The following is an 18661-nucleotide window of genomic DNA, read 5'->3' as shown; positions in this document are numbered from 1 at the left end:
GACATTGGCTGGCATGGGCCTGACCGCACTAATGACACAATGGTCGGGGCAACCCCACTCTACCTGCACTAACACGATCCTGATATACTTACGTCTGCGAACTCTACCTCGACCTCACTTGAGAACTCTGATCACGCGCAAGTCGCTGCACCAACCCAGTCAGCTACAACCTACCACCACCCGATAATCCTCTATAATCATCAACTGTCCTGGCCCTCTTAGTCCATCCCATAGCTTCATCAGAATCATCTCTTGAAAATATAGACGGTTCTCGCTCTCTGAACTCCATAGGTTGTGAACTTCCTGACCCTTCAAGGGCTCTATACCTATCAGGGCCCCTCGAGTGACGCCAAGCCTGTAAGGCCACCAACTGCGTCAATACCTATACCCCTTTCCTCATATCCCGTTCAGACAGTGCCGATGGTGGAACCGAAAGAGACAATGATGCTGGAGCTTCCCTCAGCTCCTCTAATACTAGTGGAATCGGGGCTATCTGAGGAAGTGACTCACCCTGGTCCTCAGACGGATCGGTCTTAATAGAGGGCATACATATCATACTCCTTCCCAATCCTTTTTTAATATCCCAACTAGCTGCAGCTCTTCTGGGAAACGACATCTCTGGACAACCTACATTAATGCATACGTTAGACTCGATTCCCTACAACTGAGCTCTATCGCACGATCTAGAACGTGAAAAGAAGGTAACTATCCTAAATGTTCGCAGCCTCCTGCTTATAAGTGTGGCGCGCAACACACCCATAAAAAAACTCTACTAGACACGGTTTGTAGACAGACCTACTCTGATACCAAGTTTGTCACACCCCAATCGGAGGGACACAACTGGCACCCGGACCTAACATACCGAGCATCAACATAACGTGCCTCCGTAACCATACCATCATGCATAAATGGGCCAGAAGGTCCGTAATGAGACAATATGAATAAACATAAGGAGTACTCAACTATGAATGACCCCAAAATAATATACATAAGATATACGGGCCTACAAGGACAACATGAACATCCGTAACTCAAATCGAAGGCCGACAAGGCCGTACAAAACATCTACATACATAACATCTTTCTACAATCCTCAAAGGAGTGCATACATGTCATAAGGTCGGGATAGGGCCCCGCCATACCCATAACATATGTACATAAGCATACTAACCCAAAAAGGCCACTCCAGAGCAAATGGAGTGCAACAACACCTTCTGCTGAGCTAGTAACCTACTGGGAGGACCGTCAACCTGTCTATTAGGACCTGTGGGCATGAAACACAATGTCCCCAGGCAAAGAGAAGTCAGTATGAATAAAGTAACGAGTATGTAAGGCAAGAATGACAACATACGTAAAGGCATCAATGTAAGAACGAGTAAGATGATCAACCTCATCTCGGAATCGCCTTTGAGGGCTATGATATGCATGAATGCAGTATGTATATATGTATATATAAATTGCCGGTGGAGCCACACACGGACTCATAATATCATTGGAGCCACACATTGACTCATAAGTATCATTGGAGCTACACATAGACTCATAAGTATCATTAGAACCACACACCGACTCGTTATAATATTAGAGCCACGCACGGACTCATCATAATATTATGACTCATCATGATATTATATATGTATACATGCATGTATATGAGTCATAAAAAGACTTCTTAAACTTATCGGAACCATGAAAGATACCACAAAGTCATCGGAGTGATGTAAGGTCGGTATACCTCCGAATACATTATATGAGGTACTTCGTCAATCATACAATATTTATAAGAATCAGAAAATACCAACAACAATGATCCATGGGGAGTTCAAGAGAAATATCATATTAAATTAATTATCCATAGAGGGTAAAGAATGTACGCTTCTACAACTAGTGAGAATCGAGTCTTTTTATGAATATCGTTTGCTTTCATGTCGTTCGTTGGAGTCATGCCAAAAGAAAGAAAGAATGTGCCTTAACATACCTTTGTCGTTTACTTAACAACTCAACGTATATCTTTCCAAAGACTTCAATCTACATTAAGACAGTAAAACTTATAGTTAATGCCATAAAAGGACTTACAAACATACAAACATACTTCTAATCTAGTAGGTCATTTATAGAAAATCGAACAAAATTTCGCCTATAACTGTCACTTTCTCCAATACAAAATAACAACAACAACCAGACAATACCAATACAACAGGGTTTAGCTACACACATCAACAATCAGCATATAATATCACCAATAATATTTTTATTCAACACGTCTAGCAACAAGCTCGGATTGGAACCCATTTGACCCCTTCTTTATCGTAATTCCAACATAACCAACATATCAAGAAATATATTTATACAATTCCCAACCTTATCTTCATCTTCAATAACAACATTAACAGCCCAACAAGAACTTACAATAGCATGAACCACTTTTTAGTGTTATATGAATTCCTTTCCTTCTAACTTATAACACCATCCACTTAACCAATAAATTGATAATCATAACAACAATAACCACAACACAATTAAGTTATTTTCCATGATTTCCAGCCATACGAAGTTATATACACAACTTCTAAAGCAGACCAATAATAGACAATAATATCTCATGCCATTTCCAAATACTACTGTGTAGTTTTCCTTCCAAAAAACTTAACCAATATGAAATTAACCTTGAGCACAACCAAAAGATGTTAAACTTACCTTGGGTGGTAGATACAACTCGAAATTCAATCCTTGCTCAGCTCACAATAGCCCTTAATCACTTCACAATACTATAGAGGTGTTATTCTTCACAAAAGTTAACTTTTGATGTTGGACTTGGATATGAACACTTGAATTTGCTCTTGGGTCTTCATTAACTTTTTAGAGAGGGTTTTGGGAGTGTGGAGACGAAGTTTCAACTGAAAATGACCAAAACTGGCTCTTCAAACATATTTAAAATAAAGCAAGGTCGGCCACCAGCCATAGTGGGTCCCAAAAGGGGCTACCTTCGCTGTCTCGCAAAAATGTGAATATCTCTCTACTCCGATATCGGATCGACGAACGGTTTAATGCGTTGGTAACTAGACTCATAAAAATTGAATTTGGTGGGTGGACCACCCCTTAACTCCAAGTATCTTGGGAGAAAATCTCGGTGGCATTACCCAAATTTCAGCAAAATTATGAATGTAACTTGCGATAACTTTTGCTGACTTTTATTTTACAACTTGCTTGACTTCAAAACTTGACATACGAATATCATATGATTCAAGTACCTTAAAACACGACCTCAGCATATTAAGCACTCCTAGTTTAACCCCGGAAGTACGGGTTATAACATCTTTGATTTGTTTAACCCCAAAACCTTATGGTACATGCTTGACATTTGTTTAATACTATCTTTAGCATTGTAGGGGTTCCATGGCCTCTCCGAGCTTACATTAGTTTACTTATGCCACAAACTACACAAAAGGTACGAGGTGTAACATTAATAAGCCTCAAATTAGTGATGATGTTGATATAGTTGGTGATGTAGATAGTCATGTGATGGATACTACTTTGAAAGATGACATTTGTATTTTTGAAAATGAACCTAGATGCTTTGATTCCTCATTATTCATTGATTGTTCTCTCTTTAAAGATAATGTCATATTTGATGATGGCATGACTATTGAAAGTGATGTGCATAGTGGCATGTATTGTAATGTTGAAAATGTAGCCAACTTTGGAGGCTACAAAGTGTTTGGTAATCCACTATGGGAGGATGAGCCTCCAGATGAAGGAACTATCTTCTTGAGGGATTGTGAGGTGATGGTCATATTAACAAGCACGGTGTGAGTGAAGTTATTGAGGCCCTCCCCGATGATGGAATGTCTTTATTGAGAGTTTATGGCCCACTTGATAGACCAAACGTCATGTTTGGAAAAGGCTTTCGAAAGTGAACAGTGCTCTTTAAAGAAGGGGATCAATTTGAAAGGAATGGAGAAACCTTTTGGGAAGGACTATTGTCACAATCCAACTCCTGGCTCGTGAGGGCACCCATACTATCCCCCCTAGTGGGCGACCTTTTCCCTTAAAGCTAAAACATTTTAGTTAACAGTCAACTTGCAAAAGTAAATAGAGATAATTAACAATCTTATTTTATACATAACCAGTGCGGAAATACTAAATACACATAACCCCAAGAATGGTCTGACATTCTACAAGAGAGACTAATAATAAGTACGTAGTCTGACAGAATAATACAAGTCTCAAATACTAAGAATACTGTCTCGGAGTAGGAAGGGACAGATATGAGAAAGAGGAGTCTTCAGGCTGCAGATCAACAAATAGCTCACCCTGGAACCTCAGGCAAGACCTCAAATCACTCGCGAGGTCGGAAGGTCGAACCAACAACAAACTCACACTCAACAAAAGTGCAACAAGTGTAGTATAGGTATCATAGGTTGACAACGATTAGTTCACATATATAAATAGAAATAAATGGACAAGTAGAGCAGATAAGCAGTCAAACACTGACACAAATCAATATTGAAGAAAGTCTCACAGTAATGATAGTCACAATGGAATTCAATAACTCAAGTTATAAGCCTAGGTAGAGTCTCTAATCCATAAGTTCGTCAAGACATTAAGTAAATCTTCCCAACAAGCAACAACTTAATAAATCAACATCCAAGAATCAATGAGTAGATGTGCCATGTGATGTGGTATGAAGTGTACTAATATGCAATGCAATGCAACTGCAGTGAGCTGCCACACAGGCTCTTCTCCACCGCACACACATGCTAAGGCAATGTCTAAATAGCCATGACCATGGGGGACCCGCGAAGTCCATGTACCACTCTCGCTCTGGAAAATACCTCGGATCATGAAGACTCGCTCTCTTTCTTTCTCTCTCTTAGGAGCTACCATACAAGCTCTCTCTTTCATTTTTTTCTTTCTCTCTCTTAGGAGCTGCTACACAGGCTCTTCTCCTTCATTTCATATCACCGTTAAATCAAATCACATATGGAATATGGAATGTATGCCATGCATAAAATCAACCTCAACGATAGTGTATAATATAGTATCCACCTATACTTCCCATGAATGCAAATCAAACATCATTTCATCCATATAATTCTTCCTCTTTCATAAGATAAGTGAAATATCAAGGTCAAACAATTTAATCAGTAATCACAACATATCAAGTCATATATGAAATATGGGGTGCATGCCATGCATGAAATCAATTTCAACAACACCGCATATCATTAGATCAACATATACCTGCCATGAAACTCTCATCACAACTCGATTCATATACATTATCCTTCCTTTTCAAGATGATAAGTGAGCTATCAAGAGCTAGAAATAAATACAGTCCAACTCACAAGTATAACAACCATGGCGACAAGCCTACATAACAACAATCGTACCAAACCAGTGGACTTAATACCACAATTATGCCCGAAGGCCTACCATGCTTTCCCCATCAATAACTAACATCTACATACGTTTCGCTAAATAGAGTCTAAAAATAAATAAGTCGTAACCTACTTCGAAAGCCAAATAGGTGCCACAAACTAAATCGCTAGAGCCTTTCCATTCCGAAAAGCTTCTGAACGATCAAGGTCTATCAATTTGTTAATCTACATTAGATTATGAAGCTAAAGATACCCATAATGCCATAATTCCAAATCGAAATTAAAAAAAAACGACCTTAGAAAGGAACCCCAGGCCCACAAGGCCAAAATAAAAATTTTACATCGAAAATGGTTTACCCAAACTCTAAGGAGTCTCAATACCAAGATTCATCACAAACTAATCTGCATTTAGCATTAATTTCATCAATTTCTCATAACCCCCAATTTGGAGAAACCCCGTAATTTAATCCATTGAAAATCTGCTTAAAAGTTGAAATTGATGTTTGGAAATACTTACCCAAGCTACAAACTATGAAATCTTCCCAAAAACCATCCATAATTTAGTTAAGAAAGATCATTACCAACTTAGGGTTCATCATCAACCCTAATTCAAAACAAGTTCCCTACCATGAAAACCTTTAAATAAAACCTTAAATAATCTAAGATAAAATCATAAAATAAGGTTAGGGAACTTACACCAATGATCTACCTTGAGAACCCTTCCAATGAACTATTAGGTCCAAGAAATAATTTAGGGTGAATGGATTCGGAGTTGGAAGAGATGGAATAAAAAGGAATTTCTGATCCGGCGATCCCGCATTTGCGGAACTTCCCTCGCAGATGTGGGATCGCATCCGCGGCAAATTTCCTGCAGAGGTGAACCCACTTAAGTAGCTGAAACCCGCAGGTGCGGTCGGACTTTCGCAGATATGGTCCCGCGCCTGCGGAAAACTCATCACAGGTACGGAACCTGCCTGACCTAGCACAAACTTGCTCTTACGGACCAAGCATCGCAGATGCGAGGCCGCATGTGCGGTACCATAACAGCAGATGCAGCACACCAATAACCAGCAAAATCTGGTTTTTCACCAAGTTCCACCTGAAACTCATCTGAGACTTCCCGGATACAAATTAAATATGCAACCCACAATAAAAACACGCTACGAACCCATTCTCGCCCGCGAAATTCCCAAAAGAGGTCATCTTGGCCCGGTCAACCCCCAAACACCTAAAGACAAGGTTTTCAATCTAAGGACCAAAACACCCTCGAGTGACTCGGAAACCTAACCAAACATCCTATGAAGTTAAAATCGACCTTCCGGACCTAATGGAACCGACGAAAATCCCAAAAAGATGTATTCACCCAAAAGTCAACTATTGGTCAACACTTTTTCACTTGTTCAACTTAAAAGCTTCTAAATTCCTCAAAACCAAACCGATCATGTTACACCTCGTAGTTTTGTAAATTGAGATTCGTTAGGTGTTAGTTGCTCAATTGTAGACACTGGAGATATTTCCTAAGATATATGAGATTATATGTGTGCCTATCTTATGGTTATGGAGGTTTAAGTTCATGTAATAGGTCATGGAAGGATAGGAGAACAAGTGAAGCAAAGAAACTAAGTTGTTGGAATTTTGGAGAACGGATGGGCAAGATTTAGTACGATAATTTTGAGCCAATTTGGTGAAAGGATATCTTGTAGCATATGAAGAGTTTTGAAGTAAATTAAAGCCTAAAATGAAGTTCATGAAGTCTAGTTTCCAACGCAACAAATTGCTCATCGATACGACGTCGGAGTAGAGAATTATGAACGTTACAAGTCAGGAGGAAAGAGAAGAAACACGTAGCTACAGTACGAGACACGCGCAGCTATAGTGAGCAACACGCGCGCTATAGTGCGCGGAAAGTTCTAGGTCAGTGCAAACCAACCCTAGAACAATATAAAAAGGGTATTTACCCCTTATTTTCATTTAACCACCTCCCCAAACCTTCCCTAACCCCCTAGAACATTCTCCCAACTTCCTCCATAAAATTTTAGTCCAAATCAAGTGAAACCCTGGGATTTAGGCTCGAGAAGCGTATAAGGTCTTGTAGTACTTATTCTAAACAATGAATCTCGACGAATCAAAGGAGGTCACCGAAGATAAATAAGATTTCAAGCTCTACCAACCTTAATTGAGGTAAGGATATTCTTTACTATGGATATTATGAATTGTATCATCTAAATTTAGTTGTTAAAGCTTCGTAAAGTCTAGTGATTGGTTGAGAAATTGGGGAAACATCGTGTGGGATGTTTTATTGAGCATATTGATGTTGATGATGATGTTGTTGATATTGGTGTTGCTATTGTTGTTGTTTTGTTGGTATTGTGATTTCAGGCTAGGGATATAAACTGGGGAGATACTGCCCGAATTCCGGCAGATTCTAAGAGGATTTAATTTGAAAGGTTAAGATAAGCATATGACAAGAAACCTAACAATAGTATGAATTATCTTTAATGTAGTATGAATTCTCTTGAATATAGATTTACGAGCTTGGGAGGATAAGCGTTAAGTAGTTAAGGAGACCCAAAAGGTATGTTAAGGCTAGTCCCTTTCTCTCTAAAGGCATGATTCCCTTCTTATGCACCTATACATGTTTTCTATAACATCCTTATTCTCAAAAGTTAGAAGTTCATGATTCTCAAAATTCTTATGATACTAAAGATAGATGTTTCCTAAGATGATAATGATGATGATGATGACCTCATTTCTAGAAATTTCAAGGCTTATGATTTTGATGCTATCATGAGATTGTTGAGCTTAATTCATGAATTTCTTGATTTTATTCATTGCGGTTGATCTCACCTTATGATAATTGTTCCTTCAAGGTAAGATATAGCGATGATAATTGCTTCATAATATAAATCAAAGGTTACTGACCTTACGACACTCTGATAGAGTTGTAGCTTTTAATTGGGCTCTCATGCATGCTTGATGTATATGTATGTATTTTCTCACACCGTACCTATATGATCGGGTAGCACCACTACGGTGGGCAGCTTATGGATAATGATAATAACACTGTGCCTATATAACCGGGCAGCACCACTAGTGGGCAATATGAGATGGTTATCCCGGATGCGGGAGGCACGAACGCGAGCTAATGATTATTTTATATACGTATGAAAAATGTTTTGTTTATAAAGCTAAGCATGCATGGTATCCGCCTTATGAGATAATCAGATGTACAGGTTGTCTTTATCACATGTTATGTTCTGTATCTCTTATTATGTTGTTATTCATGCCTTACATACTCAGTATATTATTCGTACTGACGTCCTTTCTTGTAGATGTTGTGCTCATTGTCATGACCCAGCTAGGGGCCGCAACGGGTACCCCGGGCTAGCCACCGAGCACCACTCACTCTACCACTCATCTTACTCACTTAAGGCCCTTTTATCAACTTCATACGCGAATTATAGGAAAAACATATTTTAGATAGAAATATAAATGCTTTATATACATTTGCCTCTCGGCCATCAAAATAATATATGTATATAATAACATCTTGTGAGACCATCTAAACCACACTTCGTATCTACGAGACACTTCTGACAGATTGTATATATATAGACGGAACAAGACTCCGTCGTGCCCAAAATATGCATATATACCAAAAGGATAATCACAAGCACCTCTGAACAATGGGGTGCTCTCAATCAGCTGACAGCTACTAAGAATCTAGATCAAGCTCACCTCCCTGTCTACCTGTGGGCATGAACACAGCGTCCAAACAAAACGGACGTCAGTACGAATATTGTACTGAGTATGAGAGGCATAAACAATGAAGGAAGACAACAATAATATAATGAGAACATCAATATGAAGCATCTGGATCTGAATGACAATCATAAGAGAGGTAATGCATGTTGTCTTACTCATACTCATCATCCTATCGTGTATGCATAATATGTAAGCTGCCCGTCCATGTCGGAACGGTGTTATAATCAATAACAATAGCCCGCGTCCAGGCCTCCCGCGTCCGGGGTACCATCTCACGCCGCCCACTAGTGGTGTCTGCCCATGCCAAATGGTCATGGTGTATCCGTATAGCTGCCCGCCTTAGCGGTGACTGCCCGGCCAACTAGGCGCGGTGTAATATTATCATGACATGCTCATATTATTATAGTACATGCGTAAATCTCAAGATCAACTATACTTTATCGGGGTGACGTAAGGTCGAGATCCCCCGATTTCATTATGGAGCAATTATTGACATTCTGCCTCACCTTGAAGGAATTAGCACATAAGGTGAGTGTGAGTAATCAATAACATCGTCATCATAACATATCTCTTATCCTATAGAGACATCTATAGATATAGGCTTTTAGCTTTTCATAATACATGAACTCATAAAGAGGAAATGAACTTATACCATAGGATTCATACCATTGGAAAGAAAGGACTAGCCTCACATACCTTTGTCGTTTAGCTAGGCTATCATTCACTTGATCTCCTTCGATATCATGTCGCTACCTTCACGAGAGAATTCGAATTAGTATTAGTTAATTGACTTAAGGAATACGTCACTATTTCTAAAGAAAATTGGGCAGAACTTCCTTTATTTATACTACTTTTCCCATAGTCCATATCAACTCCCAACGTTCTCAACAACATCCACAATAACAATCACAATATAGCAAATCACAATTGTCATTCATATACAATGGCCATGATCCACCATTTCTCTTCATTTTTTCCCACATTTATGGTTATAGCTTGTTATCGCATCTTCTCATATATAATACTTATTTCATGGTCTAAACATCATTTACAACGTATTCATGATCATAGTATATTAACATTCATGATTCCATTTAACTACCATTCAATTGTGACACTATTCACCCATTCAAGACCCATTTTCCATGTCTTTCTACAATTCAAGCATCTTAGCTTTCCAATACCTTAAACAACATGATAAAGTCATGAAACGTACCTTAGATGATGGTTGAATAAGCCTTGAGTAGTAATGCCTTCTTTGCACCAAACCCTACTTCACCTTTCTTGGGTTTTCTTGAGGTAGATGACTTTTACTTGCATTTCATACACTTTGTTTCATGGATTTGATGTTGTTGATTTTGGTTTTCCTTTGATTCTCTTGAATTCTTATGGATGAAGTGTTTTGGATAATTCTCTAAAAAGCTCTTGAGTTGTGTAGATGAGAAAATGAAATAAAATGAGGCTTGGGTCCCTTTTAATAACTCAAAGTCTGATTTTTAATGATCAACAGTCGGGGTGTATAGTGGTCGTGAACCACAGTTTACGGGCCGTATACTGGTTTACGGTCCGTCCTTCATGGCCGTATTTAAGCATATCAAAAACAGAAGGGTTGGCTGTCATCATGGTGATTTACGATCAAGGTTTACGGACCGTATTTAGATTTACGGTCCGTATTCTGGGTCGTGTTTTACCATTTCAACATTTAACAGAAAGTTGAATTCCTTGGAGTGTTGGAGGACGATCGCACTTTTCGGTCCGTAAATCACTTTACGGGCCGTATTGTGCTTTACGACCACTGGACTGAAATGAATTTCTGCAACTTTCTTATTTCCAAAAATTCATAATTAGCCATTCCCTACTTAGTAAAACATCGCACACTCATACCCTTCATTGGTCTATTCATTGTAGGCTCGCGGAAAATTTTCGAGGTGTAACATTCTTCCCCCCTTTTGGAACATTCGTCCTTGAATGTTGAACACTTGGGATTCTACGAAAGTTTTGTCAGAGTTTTCTCTGTTACCTGGCGCTACCAACATGTCACAACAACCCATAATATCTTCGCCTCACAGGGCTACATCATAATATCCACGTATCTATGGCCACACACGACCAAAAGCATATAAATGAAGCATACATACCTCATCTCGTCGATGTCGCATCTTGAATCTCTTCTGGGGGTTGGAATAAATGCGGATATTTGATTTTCATATTCTCCTCTGCTTCCCAAGTCATTTCTTCCCGATTGCTATTCCGCCACAAAACTTTAACTGAAGCTACCTCTTTGTTTCGGAGCCTTCGCACTTGCTTGTCTAGAATAGCAATAGACACTTCTTCATAGGTTAGCTTTTCTGTCACTTGCACGTCATCTACCAGGACTATTCTTGTTGGGTCTCCGATACACTGGCGGAGCATCGATACATGAAAAACTGGATGTACGGACTCAAGCTCGGAAGGCAAGTCCAGTTCGTATGCTACACGACCCACCTTACGGATAATTCTATAAGGTCCAATATATCTTGGGCTCAACTTCCCCTTTTTGCCAAACCTCATTACCCCTTTCATTAGCGATACTTTCAAGAATACCCATTCATTTGCTTGGAATTCCAGATCTCGCCGGCGATTATCTGCATAAGACTTTTGGCGGCTCTGGGCTGTTAGCAATCGATCTCGGATCACATTAACTTTTTCTACCACTTGCTGAATCAATTCGGGGCCTATCAGTTGTGCTTCTCCTGTTTCAAACCATCCAATCGGGGATCTGCATTTCCTTCCATACAAAGCCTTATATGGAGCCATTCGAATACCGGAATGGTAGCTATTGTTGTAGGCGAATTCTATAAGGGGTAAATGCTCATCCCAACTACCGCCAAAATCCAACATACATGCTCGTAGCATATCCTCCAAGGTCTAAATAGTACGTTCGGCTTGTCCATCAGTCTGTGGATGAAACGCTGTACTGATCTTGACTTGGGTACCTAGACCTTCTTGAAAAGACTTCCAAAACTTGGTTGTAAACTGCGCCCCTCTGTCTATAATAATGGCTAATGGAATTCCGTGAAGTCGCACAATTTCTTTCAAGTACAACCTAGCATAATCTTCCGCTGAATACGTGGTCCTGACTGGAAGAAAGTGAGCTGCTTTGGTTAATCTATCCACGATCACCCATATAGAATCGTATTTGCCTCGGGAGCGAGGTAATCCTACAATGAAATCCATATTAATCTCTTCCCATTTCCATGTAGGAATCTCCATTGCCTGTAATAAGCCCCCTGGCTTCTGATGTTCGGCCTTTACTTGTTGACAATTTGGACATTAAGATACAAATTCCGCTATGTCCCGTTTCATGCCACCCACCAATACAGTGATTTGAGGTCATGATACATTTTGGTCGCACCCGGATGAATAGAATACCGAGAATAGTGTGCATCCTCTAACATTCGTTGGCGCAAATTTGCCACATCCGGTATGCATAGCCTGCCCTGATATCTAAGGACCCCATCTATGGAAACTTCAAATGGAGACTTCTCTTTTTCAAGAGATAAGTCTCGATAATGGCTTAACTGAGAATCTTCATATTGTCGTTCCTTCACTTCTATACTCAAAGATGACACTGTGGGGTCATTGATGCTAATACTTGTGCTACCCGAATCAATTGCACGTACTCCGAGATTTGCTAATCGATGGAGCTCACGAACCATTTCTTGCTTTTCTAAAGGAACTTGTTACACCTAGGAATTTTTTCCGTTGGTACGAAAGTGAATGAACTAGTGATGAATATGAGTGCATGATGTCCATGAGCAAGAAACGACGTTTGATGACCTTAGGCGAGATTGCAAAGGTATCCGATGTGAAATGAGAAAGTTGGCTAAGTTAAGATGAGATATAAGGTGAGCAATGCATGTGCATGGACGTGGGTGATTAAAACGAGAAGTCTAAGAAATATGGGAAGTTGCATATTTGCAACTGCCCAGTGGTCGTAAAGTGCTAGGACAGACCGTAAATTGGTATACGGTCCGTAAACTAGCAGGTCGTAAATTGGCATGAAAAACTTCAACTTTCTGCCAGTTGAGGAAATGGCTAAATACGACCTGGAGGACGGACCGTAAGGTGATTTACGGCCCGTAAACCATGGTCGTAAATCACCATGTTGCAGCCTTAAGTTTCTGGTTCTGAATATGGTTAAAGAAGACCACAAAGGACGGTCCGTAAACTGGAATACGGACCGTAAACCCCCATGGACGACCACTGTGCACTTCAGTTCGGATTTTGCAAGTCATTAAATAAAGGGACCAACACTTGTTTTATTTCATTTCAACATTACACCACTTCTCTCTAAAACATCTCTCTACATTTATTATCCAAGTTTTCAAGGATCATAAGTCATCAACAACATAAAACAAAGTGAATCAAGAGTAAGAACATCATCAAAAGTCATCCAAGTCAAGAAATCCAAATGGAGAAAAACTAGGGTTTTGCTCAAAGTGAAGTATTATCAACTAAAGCTTGTTCCTACAACTTCTAAGGTAAGATTCATGATATTTATATGATGTTTAAGATATTGGAGAGTTGAAATGCATGGATTGTACAAAATATGGTCAACTAGGTCATGAATGATGAATAGTGACATTTTGAGGAATAGTTTGAATTGAATCACGAATGTTGTTGTGTTGTGATATGAATGTGTTATAAATGGTATTAAAGATCATGAACTCGACACTTTGGACGAATGGGCGAAGTTGAATGTTATGACCATAAATATGGGTGAATTAGAAGCAAATTGAGAAATCTAGATTATGTGGATGATGTGAATGACTAACGACCATTGTTATGATATTAATGAAGGTAGAAACGCTAACATTGGAAAGAAGCGTGCAAGTGTAGAATAGTTTGACGAAAAGCTATGTAAGGCCGACCCTTCTTTCATAAGGCATGGTTCCTTGGCCAAACTCTTAAATCCTCTATATGAGTACGTTGTTTTCACTGGTTGATATTCCGAGCTCATAAGCTCACGATATTTGATATGTACTACGATTGTACCACGCACTTCATACGACGAGTAGGCCTATGATATAGAAGTAACGATAATGATGACGATAGTAATGATAAGGATGATAATAATGATGCTAAAGGTTCCTATGGGCTATTATACTTATATGTGTGCCTATGAAGGGCAATAATGATACCCCGAGCTTATAACGCCGGGTAGAATATATGTATATGATTATGTATAAAGTATGTATACGGTTACGAAATACGCGCACACCTCTGCAGATGGTACGGATAACCCTGAAGCCTTGGTAGGGCCAGGTATGAGTAACCTTGAGCCTTGGTTGGCCAAGTATGTATGAAACACCGATCCTATGAGGTCGGGTATGCTATGTAAAATGCTATGTATATGAAATGACTAAGCATATAATATGAATATGAATTTGAAAAGACTATGTATGAGAATATGACTAAGGACGTGTATACGAATATGAGCACGATTATGGTACGAGTACTATTATGGAATACGGATGATGACGTAGGTGTACGAATACGTATGAAAAATGGAAAGCCCCTATGAAAGGCAAGTAAGTGTAATGATGATGATGTTATTGTCTCCCCTCCTATGCTATTTCATATGTTGTTCATGATGCTTATTTATTGATGTTGCTCATGCTTTACATACTCAGTACATTCTTCGTATTGACTTCATTTTGTTTGTGGATGTTACGTCATGCCCGCAGGTGCACAAGGAGACAGACTTGATCCATTGTTGCCTATTCAGAGATTACATAGAGTGCTCCATTTCCTTCAGAGCCATATTTTTTGGGTACTTATTCTTTTGTGTATATAATTATGGGCATAGTGGGGTCCTGTCCCGCTAATGTGATATGTTATACTCTTAGAGGCTCGTAGACATGTGTGTGTGTGGGTAGATGTGTTTGGCCTTGTCGGCCTATGTTTTGTATATCATTTTGTCGGCCACGTTGGCCCATGTACATTGATGTGACATAGATGCCTATGATGATATAAATATGTTGTTGTCCACATGGGACTAGTTGACGAATGAATGGAAATGCATGTATAATTATGTGGCTCACCTAGATGTAAGCATAAAAGTAAGCTAAGAGGGTGCCCAGGTGGGCTAGCACCGGGTGCTCGTCGCGGCCCCGAGTCGGGTCATGACAAAAAGTGGTATCAGAGCAGTTCAGTCCTAGGGTGTGTCTACGAACCGTGTCTAGTAGAGTCTTGGTTATGGGTGTGTTGCGCGCCACACTTATAAACAAGAAGCTGCGGACATTTTAGGAATGATTGACCTTCTTTCTTCATGAGAATCGTGCGCTAGAGCTATGATGTAAGAAATTCTTGTTCCTAAATCGTGTGTTGTGTATTTCAGAGATGCCTAAAAAGAAAAAGGCTACAGCATCCCAAAAGGGCAAGAGTGTGGCAGAAAAGCGGGCTGAAAGAGCACCGCCACCGGTAGTAGGGGAAGATGAGTCCCAGAGTTCGGCTCAATCTCAATCCTCCCAGACAGTGCCTATTACTGAGGAGCGTGAGAGAGCCTCACCTCCAGCTCCGGCTCCTCCACCAGATGCTTCGGGCCAGGATGTGAAAGAGGCCATTAATTTGTTGACCCGGTTGGTTGCGGCCCAGGCTCAGAGGCAAAGTTCAGAGCATGGTGATAGGGCTGTTAGCGCAAGGGCCCATGACTTTATTACTTTGAACCCTCCGGAATTCTTTGGGTCAAACCCGGAGGAGGATCCCCAAAATTTTATTGATGGTATGCTAAGGACGCTCCGGTTGATACATGCTTCGGACACCGAGTCAGTGGATTTAGCGTCATATAGATTGAGAGATGTCGCGATTCAGTGGTATACGGTATGGATGGCTTCACGGGGAGCAAATGCACCTCCCCCGGTATGGCAAGAGTTTGTTGATGCTTTTCTCCGTCATTATATGCCCCCAGAGGTTCGACGAGCTAGGGCCGATAAATTCTTAAATTTGAGGCAAGGCAGTATGAGTTCCCTAGAGTATAGCCTCCGTTTTAACTCCTTGGCCAGGTATGCTTCGGCCATGGTAGCAGATATGGGCGACAGGGTACACCGACTTGTAAAGGGCCTAGGGCCCCATCTGATGGACAAATTCTTTACTGCGTCCCTTCAGGACGGTATGGATATTGCACGCAGTCAGGCACATGCTCAGAACTTAGAGGAAAGCCTACAACAGCGAAGAAGTGAGCGTGAGCAAGATCGGGGACATAGCAAGACGGTCAGATCTTCGGGCCCAATAAGTGAGTCCAGAGGCGGACACAGGCAACAGTTCCCTAGACATTCGGGCTATTCTATGACCAGTGCACCTCCACGGTTTTCAGGCCAGAGCCTTGATAGATCTACTCATCCCGGGCCGAGTCAGAGTTATTCGGGGTCCCAGATTAGAGGTGATTCAGGCCAGTCAAGGTCACCTATACCACGATGTTCCCAGTGTGGGAAGTCGCATTGGGGTCAATGCCGATTGGGTTCAGATGGTTGCTATTCATGTGATCGCCCAGGCCATATTATGCGTGATTGCCCCTCAGTACATGGTAGAGGCAGGACCCAGCTGTCAGGGTCGGTAGCCGGATCTTAGGCATCTGTATGCCCTACGGGGCCAGGTTCACATGCGCCAGTCGGCCATGGTAGAGGTAGAGGCAGAGCTCCCAGTACTAGCGGTCCTCAGCACCGTATTTATGCCTTGGCTGGACGCCAAGATCTTGAGTCTTCTCCTGACGTGGTCACAGGTATATTATCGGTATTCTCTCATGATGTATATGCTTTGATTGATCCGGGATCCACGTTATCATATGTAGTACCTTATATTGCGGGTCAATTTATAGTCGAGCCGGAGTCGATCAAACCTTTTGAGGTGTCTACACCCGTGGGTGAATCGGTAATAGCTAGTCGAGTATATAGAGATTGTGTAGTCATGATTTGTGACCGTCGTACCATGATTGATTTGCATGAGCTAGAAATGGTAGATTTTGATGTCATTATGGGCATGGATTGGTTGGCTTCTTGTTATGCCAATGTTCATTGTAGAATGAAGATGGTTCGTTTCCAGCTTCCGGGAGAACCAGTCTTAGAATGGAAAGGGAATGTGGCATCACCAAAAGGTAGATTTATTTCCTATCTAAAGGCAAGGAAGATGATCACGAAAGGATGTATTGATCATCTAGTACGAGTTCAAGATGTAGAAGCTGAATCGCCGACTCTTCAGTCAGTTCCCGTAGTGAACGAATTTCTGGATGTGTTCCCGGAAGAGCTTCCAGGACTTCCTCCCGAGCGGGAGATTGATTTTTCCATTGATGTATTGCCAGGCACTAAACCCATATCTATTCCTCCTTATAGAATGGCACCCGCAGAATTGAAAGAGTTGAAGGAGCAACTGAAGGACTTACTTGATAAAGGCTTCATAAGGCCTAGTTCATCCCCATGGGGAGCGCCCGTATTGTTTGTCCAAAAGAAAGCTGGCTCTTTGAGAATATGTATCGATTACCGGCAATTGAATAAGGTGACGATTAAGAATAAATATCCTCTCCCGAGGATTGATGATTTATTTGATCAATTGCAAGGTGCCAAATGGTTTTAAAAGATTGACTTGAGGTCAGGGTATCACCAAGTGAGAGTTAGGGAGAAAGATATCCCTAAGACAGCCTTTAGAACAAGATATGGTCATTTTGAATTTCGGGTAATGTCATTTTGCTAACGAACGCGCCAGCGGTATTTATGGATTTCATGAATAATGTGTTCAGGCCCTTCCTGGATTTATTTGTGATAGTATTTATAGATGACATCTTGGTGTATTCTAGATCCGAGGCAGAACATGCGGATCATTTGCGTATGTTCCTTGGAGTTCTTCGAACTTGAGAGTTATTCGAGAAGTTTTCCAAATGCGAGTTTTGGTTGAACTCAGTGGCATTTTTAGGGTATATTGTTGCAGCTGATGGTATCCGAGTGGATAGTCAAAAGATTAAGGCCGTGAAAACTTGGCCAAGACCCACAACTCCTACAGAGGTTCGTAGTTTTCTGGGCTTAGCAGGTTATTACAGGAGATTCGTTGAAGGTTTTTCCGCTATTTCTGCACCACTCACAAAGTTGACACAGAAATCAGCCAAGTTTCAATGGACAGATGCTTGTGAACGTAGTTTCCAAGAGTTAAAGGGCCGATTGACTTCTGCCCCAGTTCTGACACTTCCAGAGGGATTGGAAGGATACGTTGTGTATTGCGACGCTTCAGGTGTTGGGCTTGGCTGTGTGTTTGTTACACCTCGGAAAAGTCCCCGTACATGTACAAGGAATAGAACGACAAGGGTATGAGTGTGGGGTGTTTTACTAAGCAAGGGGTGATGATTCGTGAATTTTAGGAAATGGAAAAGTTGTAGAATTTCATGCAGCCCAGTGGTCGTATAGTGATTTACGGCCCGTAAAGTGATTTACGGACCGTAAACCACCATCGTCCTCCAGCCTTTCAAATTCCAACTTTCTGTTAAAGTG

Source organism: Lycium barbarum, chromosome 11 (assembly GCF_019175385.1).
Source record: "Lycium barbarum isolate Lr01 chromosome 11, ASM1917538v2, whole genome shotgun sequence".
Lineage (NCBI taxonomy): Eukaryota > Viridiplantae > Streptophyta > Magnoliopsida > Solanales > Solanaceae > Lycium > Lycium barbarum.
Note: the sequence above shows the minus strand (reverse complement) of the source record.